The following is a 10,915-nucleotide window of genomic DNA, read 5'->3' on the forward strand; positions in this document are numbered from 1 at the left end:
TATTAAAAAAATAACATTGACAAAGATAATTTTGGAAAAAAACATTACAAAAAAAAAAACACAAAAGAAACTTGAAAAAAACCATACGAGGAAAAACTTTATCAATCCATAGTGTTTTGTGAGGGAAAACTTGTATTTACTTGTAATTGCAATTCTTAACCAGCTCAATATTTAAAAAATCAAATTAAAAAAGATAATTTGAAGGAAAAACATAACAAAACAAAAAAAACCATGTTGGAAAAAACACTGTAGCAATCCATAGTAATTTGCGAGGAAAGTTACAATACTTTTTTCACATATTACAACTGTAATTTTTAATCAGCTCAATATTTAAAAAAAAAATAAGATAATTTCAGAGAAAATCATAAAAAAACAAAAACAAAAAAAACCATGCGGAGAAACACTGTAGCAATCAACAATGTTTTAAAGAACAAAAATTACAAAACTAAATTTTCAATCAGCTCAATATAAAAAAAATAAAATTGACAAATATGATTTTGAAAAATAAAAAAATAAAATAGAAAAACTATGTGGGAAAACACCATAGCAATCCACAGTATTTTAAAGGAAAAAAATTATAAAGCGAAATTTTTAACCAGCTCAGTATTTAAAAAGTAAAATCAACAAAGATAATTTTAGAAAAAAGAGGGAAAAAAAAGAAAAAAGAGGAAAGTTGGAAAAAAAGAAGGAAAGTAATTTTGGAAAAAAAAGAAAAGATTAACGGAAAAAAAAAAGAAAAAAAGGGAAAGTTGGAAAAAAAAAGAAAAAGTGTAAAAAAAAGAAAAAGTGAAAAACAAAAGAGGAATGCATTGTGGATTACTATTGTAATCCACAATGAAATTAAATTCTAACCAACTCAATATTAAAAAATAAAATCAACAAAGATAATTTTAGAAAAAAATATTACAAAAAAAAACACAAAAGAAACTGGAAAAAAACCTTGTGAGGAAAAATTGTATCAATCCATAGTGTTTTGTGAGGAAAAATTTATATTTACTTGTAATTGCAATTCTTAACCAGCTCAGTATTTAAAAAATAAAATTGACAAAGACAATTCGAGGAAAAAACATAACAAAACAGAAAAAAACCATGTGGAAAAAAACACTGTAGCAATCCACAATAATTTACGAGGAAAGTTACAGTTATTTTCTCACATATTGTAATTATAATTTTTAACCAGCTTAATATTAAAAAATAAAATAAAAAAAGATAATTTCAGAGAAAATCATAAAAAAACAAAAATAAAAAAAAACCATGCAGAGAAACACTGTAGCAATTAACAATATTTTAAAGAAAAAAAATTACAAAATTAAATTCTCAATCAGCTCAATATAAAAAAAATAAAATCGACAAATATAATTTTAAAAAATAAAAAAATAAAAAAGAAAAACTATGTGGGAAAACACCGTAGCAATCCATAGTATTTTAAAGGAAAAAAATTACAAAGTGAAATTTTTAACCAGCTCGATATTTAAAAAGTAAAATCAACAAAGATAATGTTGAAAAAAAAAATAAACCAAAAAAAAAAGAGAAAAAAGAAAAGTTGGAAAAAAAAGAAGAAAAAGTGCAAAAGAAAAAGTAAAAAAAAAAAGAAATGCACTATAAATTACTATTATAGTCCACAATTGCATGAGTCTGCATGAACAATAATATCATCACATAATTTAGTTTCTTTATTAATATTAACATAATCATATTTTCAACCAGATATATTTAATAAGATAATTTTATATATTTTTTATAACTTTAAAAGCTAAATCACTGCTATCATAATAATAAACAAGTTAAAATAAATTTTTAATTTTTTTAATTTTTTTTTATATTAACCTATTAAAACTATAAAATAACAACAAAAATAATAATAATTTAATATTTGTTTTAAAATAAACATCAAAGGGGTAAATTCAATCTGTCCAACTTGGGGCCGTAAATACAGTATATAATTCAGACTATGACCCAGCCCAAGCTCTTTCTAGAGAGGGACCTAGCCCAAGTTCATAATATTGAAAAATAAAATAAAAGAGAGAGAAAACCTCAACTGCACAGTGTACATTCCAAGTAGTCATCACTTGTAAGTTTCGCCAACTCTCTTCTCGTTCGAGCCCAAGATTTGTCGTATTGCGTAGAGAAATGGCTGCCAGTCTCGTTTCTAAATCCTCTTGTTGGTACGTGATTCCCTATTACAGTGCTACGCTGTTGGGTTTCCTTTCTTTCCTTTTCATTTACGAGTTTTTGTGTTGTTCACTTTTTTAGAATCTTGATTTTCTCCATACTTTTTAATCCTCCTCCTAGTTATGGAGCTTGGATGTTCACGATTACGATACAGTAATAGGATTCCTTGGCTTTATAAGGTTTTTAACTACTCTAGCCGAGTTGGATATTGGGTTATTTGATTCTGGGGATCTTATATTCAAATTTATGCTCAAGGAAAGCAGTTATTTGCAGCTCAAAGGCTCTTCATCAAGCTTGGGTCGTGTGCATCTTAAGCTTGTTGATGAGACTATAACCTGTCTGCCTGTAAATCTGTTTTTTTCCCTGTTGAATTAGGTATCCTTAGGAGACATTTGGCTTCGTCGGAGTTTTAGATTTTGATAATGAAGAGCCTTTGAAGCTAACATTTCTCTGAGGTAAACTAAAATACATGCAATGCTTATGTTGGTGATATGGTATGGATGAGCTATTTTGATTGTAAACCAAAGTGATCATAAATTACCCCCACCATGAGAGCCTCAGTCATAGCTGTTTCTGGTGCCAGCATTGCTCCATCACATCTTTATTATCATTGCAACCTATTTTACTCGCAGCAGCTTGAGTTTCACCGCCAATTCATTGACATGCAGCTACACTTCTGAGTGTTGACTTCTCCAAGTCAATAACTTCTGTTTATGTGTTGGTCTTGAGAAGTTTTCAAATGAAATCTTGTATTCTTGTTCTTATTACTGTAAAAACATTTAGGCGTATTTTGTTCCCTAGCATTTAGTTTTGTAAAATTCCATTACTTAGTGAAGGTGCAAGTGCAATAGCGAGGATCAAGTAACACTAGATGCTTAGGAATTGTGGCTGCTATAGTGTTATCAATGTACAGTGTAGTTGTTGAATCATGAAACCACAGTTATTAACATAATTCTTTTTTCAACGTCTTCATGGTTGTTGAAAGTATTAGAAAAAAGCACTTGGAAGACCTAAATTTACTACATTACAAAGAATGTCGCTGTTAGAGGAATTATGATTGAGTTCTAGATTACCTCGGGAACATGTAGCACTTGGATTTGGTGGATCCTAATAGTGTGAGATGCTCAAAGAGTATTCACTTGGCAAATTTTAAGAACCATGTCCCCTGCACATAAAAAAATTTATTTCAAGCTACAATGTCTTGTGCAACACAGCTTAAATTTGGTGTGGAAGCCACCTAATCTCCTCCCCGGAGTTGGCCAATAAAAGTCTGCTATGTTCTATAACATCCCAAGGTTGTATGTCACTGTAACTATTACATGGTTATTCTCTTGAGTTACAATAGTGGTGGAAAATTATTGGTTCATTTGGTATGGGGTAGCGATGGCTTGCTCCTTAGATTGTCATTACTTGCTAAGTAGCAATGAAAATAAATTGAATATATGAGAAAATCTGCTAAATACGGATATTTTTAGGTTCCTTGTGCATTTTGTTCTCTTTTTACTTATTTAATTATTTTTAGCTTCCTGGTGATGCTAAGCCCTTATTTCTTTTCATCAAAACCTAGAATTTAGTTTGTTTTGCAAGATTAAGCAGTGTTTTGAAACCCGGCCCGGCCCGGCGGGTCGACCTGCGACCCGGGCCTGGAACCGGTCCGGGTGGAGGTAAAAACCCGCTTGGGAGTTGGCCCGGTGAAACCCGGTCGACCCAGGACCCGGTCCACCCGGTCAAACCCGGGTGAGACTCGGTCTATTTTTTTTTAATATTAACAGCCATTAAACGACGTCGTTATAAGAGTCTATCTCAGCCGACCAATAATCACGTCCCCCTTTTCCTTTTTAACTTTCCACACTACCTCTTTATAAGACCCTGTCATCTCTTTCCCCTTTCTTTCTTTCTTGATTTTCTTTTTAATTTTATGTCCCATTATCATCGGTTCTTCCGTGATATTTTTTAACAATCGGAAGGTGCTTTGGTTTTAGGGTTTTCCTTATCTGTCACCTCATTGTTTTTTGATTAATTGTTTAGTCTTTTAATTATAAAGTGAGGAATTATGAGAAGTTTGAGTGAGCAATCGGCAGTGATGGTGGTTGAGGAGGGTGAGGATAGTGTTGATAAGGAAAAGAAGAAGAATAGGCACTGATCTAATCGCCGATCCAAACGGAACCCTCCCAATCCAGGTAATCCTAGCTTAAAAGTACTAATCGTGTTTGTCTTTTGTGGTTGTTGAGGAAAGTACAATGGATTAGCTGTTGTAAGATTTCAGCTATAACTGTAAAAAAGAACAGCAAAAAAGAAAGAAAGAAAGATTAGTGATTTTGGAATTTTTGTTATCTTTGCTTTTGTATTCTTGTTTTTGTCAGTTTTTCCGCTAAGGGTATTTGTATTCCCTTTCAGTGACAGCTAAGAATTTTGTGAACAGAACTGTGTTCAATTAATTATTTTTTTAATTTTTAAATGAATCAATCATCTTCCTCTTCTACTCGATTGATACTGTGATTAAAAGTAAATAAATTCTCTGGAGTACACTAGCATAGTTTACTGTCTGTGCCTAGACTATATAATAATTCTGGTATTCTTTCAGAACAATTCTGATGATATGGTTTCTGTTTTTAATTGTTACGAGAGCAGCTTTTAGTAAACCAAATGAACCACGTGGGGAATCATCACTGTCTGTTGGAAATGGTGGCAAAACAAAATGTTCAAGGCAGCTGGAATTAGATGCAAATCCCATCCGGGAGCATGAACCAACCACAAGATCGAGTATTGTATATAGTTCTATGCCAACTATGCATGCAAACGAACAACTAGAAGACCTGGTACCATCTGATCGTGGTGGATCAATGCTGGCTAAGCCATGTCCAGAACCAATTGTTGGTAGAGGTCTCAATGGAAAATTGCTTCCTTGTCACCAGTTTGAAGGTCAAGCTCAGAGTAGAATTTTTTCTCCATGCTGGTCCGTGGAGACTGTTAATGAGGCGTTAGAGGTTTGTTTGATATTTAATGCAAGAATATTGTTGTCTATACTAACATAGCTTTTCCTTAATTTTTGCTTGCTCACTTGTGTTTGCTATCTTAAATTCTTGGCAGAAAGGTGATGTATTTAAAGTGTTATATCGACTTGAGGTTTGTTCTATGCCTATTTGCAAGTGTTCTTTCAATTTTCCCTATTAACTTTTTATTCTTAGCCATTTTCATATGCTGTTTTCTATTGGTAGGCATACTGCAAAATTGAGGGAGTTCCTACAGATCTTCTTATCAGTGGAATTGCTGCACAGAACAGGGATGTAAGTTTTTTTTGGGTCAACCCGGGTCAACCCATCTGACCCGTGACTCGATCACTTGACCGGGTCGGGTTTCAAAACTATGAGATTAAGTGACAATTTTATCTATCCACTTACTGGATCTTTTGTATGATGCATCGGAAAATCAAATAGTGGGCCATCGATTGCTCGGGGGCCTTGACAACAATGTAACTAGTTTACTGAGCACATCCAATCAAATGACATGGAGCAATTTCTTATCTCAGGTTAAATAATTTCTGTGTACTTTGATTTAATTAAATGCTCATTCTTGTATTGTGGAAGTTTAAGAAATTGTGAGGTATTTTTCCTATATACTTGAAAAAGTTGCATTTAGATGTGCAAGAGGCTGTCAAGTAAATCGGCTTTTGCTAGGTTCTAAAATTGTGAAGGAGTTCTGCTATTTTCTATGTGAATGGCTGGGAAGAGACATGTTCTCATGAAAAAAGCCATGTTTTCCTGCCTTCAATCTGAGAGATTTACATTTGTGCCTTGTTTTCTTGGAAAGAACTTAAAACAGTGGGGGAAAGGTTGTTTCTCTATCAGTTATTGCTAGGATTAGTTACATCTTCTCTGTTATTCCTCTTTCTGATCATGTCCTGAATGTCCTGCTGCACTTTTACAGCAACAAAGGACTTTCATACAGATGAGGACTGTTCTCAAGGTTGTGGATAACCCCAGGGCAAAAAAGGTGATGTGCATACAGCCTTTGAAGGGGAAGGGGCAAGGTTGGTGGATACCATAATTGCATCTGTAAAGGAAGCTATTCCAAATGGAAAAGTGAAGAAAGACAAGGTGGTGCGAAGTGTTGTTGTGCATGCTGCAATACAGCGTGGCCGTTCTGATGGGATTGAGGTCAAGTTTGATGACAATGCAGTAGTGATTATTGATAAGGAAGGCCAGCCAAAGGGGAGCAGGGTTTTTGGGCCAGTTCCACATGAGCTGAGGAAGCAAAACCCTTGCTCTGGCAGAGCATATTGCCTGAAATATGGACTACTCTGGTTTCTATCTTCTCGACATCTGGTAGAGTTATTCATAAAAATAATAATAATAATAAAAAAAAAACAAAATGACAAGGGTTTTAGTTTTTTTTTTTTTAAAAAGAACAAAATTGTTGTCCTTTCTTGAAGAATGTTATTGCTTCCAGTGCCAAGCAACTAGTTATTTATTGCTTCCAGTGCCAAGCAACTAGTTATCGCATGATGCCATCTGTTGTCCCTGGATTAAGGCATGTCGTTCATGTAGTTCCTGCTTGTATCCTTCCTGTCCTAGTTGAAGTGCTGGTCGCCGAGTACCGTAGCAAGATTAAACTGAGGGATCGTGGCTCATGGGCGGACTGCAAAAAAGAATGTGGCAAGTCTTTACCAGCCTATTTTTTTCAAGCAGATAGCCATAACCCACCAACTGGGAAATCCATCATTTTCTTCGTTTCCTCTGGACAAGTCTTTCAGCGCTCATGTTCAGGGGACTTCAAATGTGATGCTAAAGAAATGGAGCAAACTAGCTTTAAAATCATCGTAATTCGCCATCTCGAATGTTCGATAGAATTCAAAACGAACAAAACACCCCAGGTTTTTCTTCATCCCATGCTAAAATACCACATCTAATGCAAGCCTTGCTTCAGACAGGCGAGTTCATGAGAGGCTAGCTTTGAGATTCGTCAAATGGGTCACCACTCTTACACTCAAGTCAAATCTAGGACATCTTTCTCAGATGCGTACTGGTTCAAAATTTGTTTTCCATGCTTCGATGAGCACACGCCCTCTTCGCAAGTTCAACCCCGTCAGTGAATATCATGTGGTTGCGATTCTTCTTAAAAGTAATTTCAGGAAATATTTTGAAAAAGATTAGGATTGTTGTTTTCGTTTCAAGCAAAATTTTCTGATAGTAAAATAAGAATATGGGCTGAGCCTAGCTTAACCACCACTCGTCCAGATTCGCAGGTTGGGCTTGTTTTTTTTTCCTAATTTAGCCAGGATCTTGGGTCCACGAGCACGACAGAACCCCCCATTTTTGTCGTGACAGAACTCCTGCTTGCTTGCCATCTATTAATTTCGTAACCACTAACGACCATAATAAGTCCTGCTGGACCAAAATTATTGCTCTTTAACCACTAACTACCATAACTAAGATTCTGTTTCTGAAGGACAATCCGAAACAGTCCTGGTGGTAGTCCCCCTAAAACCTGTTTCAAATTAATGATGTTCACTGACCTAATATAACGACTCTTCTCATGCATGGTTGTCCTCATGGCATAGCCAGCATGTTCTCCATGCATTAAAAGTCAGCTAGTAAATGTGAATGAATAAGATAAGAAAAAAAAAAAAAAGAAACTCCGAGTGAGAATCAGAATTCATCAGAAGTGCCCCCTAGCTTCCCTCCAAGAAATAGTTTCCTGGGAACTAGCATCATTCACCACCATTGAATTTTAGGACCTTCAAGTTCAATATATGTACCCACAAATTTCTCATGCCCAACGACCCTCTTATTCTTGGAAGGAATTTCTGAACGACTTCTTTGATATTGTCCTATATTGACAATAGTATTCTTAGGTTCTTCACAGAATAATAGAATGATTTAATTTTAATATTATTTTGGAGCCGAAATAATATTTCCTAGGAGAAATATTTTCTGGCAAATTTAGTGCAAATCACCCCCCCTTTTTTTTTACTTTCTAGGATTCCTAAAAAAAATTCCAAACTGGGCTCAATAGGCCCATTGTAAAGAAGTGATAGTGTAATGGGCTGGAAAGCAAGGAAGGATAAATACTTGGCCTATATTTATTTATATTTATTTTGATAAGAGAGATAAGGAGGTGTTTGAAATAATGATAGTAATTATTTTTAAAAATATATTAAAATAATATATTTTTTAATATTAGTACATCAAAACGATATAAAAATATTAAAAAAATATAATTTAAAAATTTAAAAAACCACGGTTAAAATGTTGTTCGAAACATATACTAAATACTACATTAACCAACGAGATTCACTAAACAAGATGCATGGCAGAACAAACACAAAGTGACATATGGTAAACAGGCATGGTATATTATCATCTTATATATCGCGAGTCTCTACATGACATCTTAATTAATTCGGTGAATTTGAGCTTGCTTTTTATCATTTTTCATCATAAATCTTTTTTAGACCTTCAGATTATATTAATTTACAGTTAAAGAAACAAAAAGCACATACATATAAATTGACAAAATGCTAGTAAAACGGGCACCCTATGTAAGGTACAGATAGGAATGCTGACAAATAATATAAGATGTGCACAATCTGGCGTCCTGTGATGGTTAAAAATCATACGTAACATTGTAGCCCGTCTTGAATGCCGGGCAGACAAGGACAGGACAGGACTGCCCTTAAACTGGAGGGAAGGCAAGGCAAAAGGTATGGTCTCTATCAACCCCACACGCACTGGACACTGCCCGTGTTGCCCGTAAAAGATAGTGAAAGCACAAAGCTGCCATCACTGACTCCTGCAAGCTATGCTGCAGATCTGTCAGCGAGGCGTCAATCATAAAGCAATGGATTGCAAAATGATTTGCCTCGTTTCTCGGGCTATCGAACTGACCTTGTGTCTTTGACCGTGTCTCTACCTTTGACATGTCAACTTCTCTCCTGACACGTGTGCTCTGCTGTAGGATAAAAACAAATTTACCTCTCCTTTACATGCTTTTTGTTAACAAAATTCTACTGATTCCAATGGAAAAATCGAAAAAAGAAAGAAAGAAAACATGATGCCACCTGGTTCCCGCGAGAATCTCGCCTTATCATGCGTGGTATTTGTAAGAACAAAGTGTAGAGTAGTTGACGGTGAGTATGGGATTTTGGTTGTTTCCTCTCTATTTGTTTTTTCTTTTGTGTGTATATATTACGACTTTGTGTTGAGTGTTTGTATCCATCCAATTTGCAATGCTTTTTTTTTTTTCGTTTTCTTTAACATTACTGTTTTATTCGATGGAATATGTGGTTAGAAAAAAAATTCTTCAAGGGAAAAAAAAATCATAAGAAAAGTTGAATTTAGAAACATATATTAATTTTTTAAAATTTAATCGAGAGCTCTAATTTACTTTATTAAACTATAAAACCAGAATCAAATCTTTGAAACATTAGTTAAATTCTTTATAAGCATTTGTTTTGTTGAGGAAGGGGGTGCTGGAAACAATTATCTACCTTTATACTAAATAGTCGGTTATGTTTTTTATAAATAAAAAAAATTAAGTGCAAGATAATGTAGGTCTAATAAGTATGTTATACCCAAAAAATTTGGACTTGATAGTTAGCGAAGTTTGAGATAACGCAGGTTTAACAAATTCCTTAAAGCTCATTAAAAAACATTTTTATTTCTTGAATTTAATGTCATTTTAAGTCATTTATTGCTTTAGGATATTTATTATCTTTCCTATATATTCTGCTATATAGTTTTTGATTAGGACTGTTTTTGCCGTTATTCAAGTTTTTACCATAAATCTAATTAAACATATTAATTAACTATTATCTTAAACTCTAAACAACATGTTATTTATATATATCTTGAATTTTCTTTGAGATAAATCGTTGAAAACAATAACCACACACATATTGTATGGTTATCATATATCATGTAAGGCATGACTCATCTTTTTTACATGATTTTTCAGAAGGTTAAAGCGACCTGATTCTTTACTAAATCTCTCCTCAGCAAGAAGGTTGACAAGAATGCGAATCTTTTATCACCTCTCCAAAAGTTCCAGATTGCAACAATAGCTATGGCAAGTCCCTTTTACTCTTTTTTTTTTGGGTTAATGCCCATGAAAGCCATATCTTTTCCTTCTCCTTGGGCAACCCAGCCAAAAGAAGCATATGTCACAAATTTGCATACATTTGTCTTACAAGAGTGATCCCAGAGATGACCACTACCTGATGTTTTATAAAACAAGTTCTTTCTAGTCTTTTGCAAGTGACGTTAACAACAATCTCAGGAGCAGTTTTTGCAGATAAATCACGGCACCCAGGAGCAGAACACCACAAGTGACGTTAACAACAATCTCAAGCAGTGCTGAAAAGTCATTTATTTGGCATCTTTTTCTTCACTCGTCTATATATTTTTATACTTTATTTGTGAATGAATTTCGTGGCTCAGTGGCAGCAAACTCGTGGAGGATGAGCGCATATGCACCACGCAGCAGTGAAAGCTGATGTATAACTGAATCATAACAATGTGATTTCCATGATAGGGTGGTGTTCAATCCATGCATGCTTCTGTAAAACGACAAACAAATTAACCAAGCTCTGATGGTGCTGCAGTTCCTTAAATCTTCATTTTTCAGAAAAGATGTGACGATTGTGATGGATCCTACATGCATTAGTCTTCCTTGTTGGATGTGTTTGGATTGATCGACACGTGACAAGAATTATTACTGATCATTTTACCCGTCGTAATTACTA

At 34.3% G+C, this 10,915-nt stretch overlaps 1 pseudogene; it reads left to right on the plus strand.

Moving 5' to 3' along the window:
• The first annotated feature begins 1,951 nt into the window (after nt 1-1,951).
• Nucleotides 1,952-6,674, plus strand: LOC18094126 (50S ribosomal protein HLP, mitochondrial-like; annotated as a pseudogene).
• The last annotated feature ends 4,241 nt before the right edge of the window (nt 6,675-10,915 follow it).

Source organism: Populus trichocarpa, chromosome 1 (genome assembly GCF_000002775.5).
Source record: "Populus trichocarpa isolate Nisqually-1 chromosome 1, P.trichocarpa_v4.1, whole genome shotgun sequence".
Classification (NCBI taxonomy): domain Eukaryota; kingdom Viridiplantae; phylum Streptophyta; class Magnoliopsida; order Malpighiales; family Salicaceae; genus Populus; species Populus trichocarpa.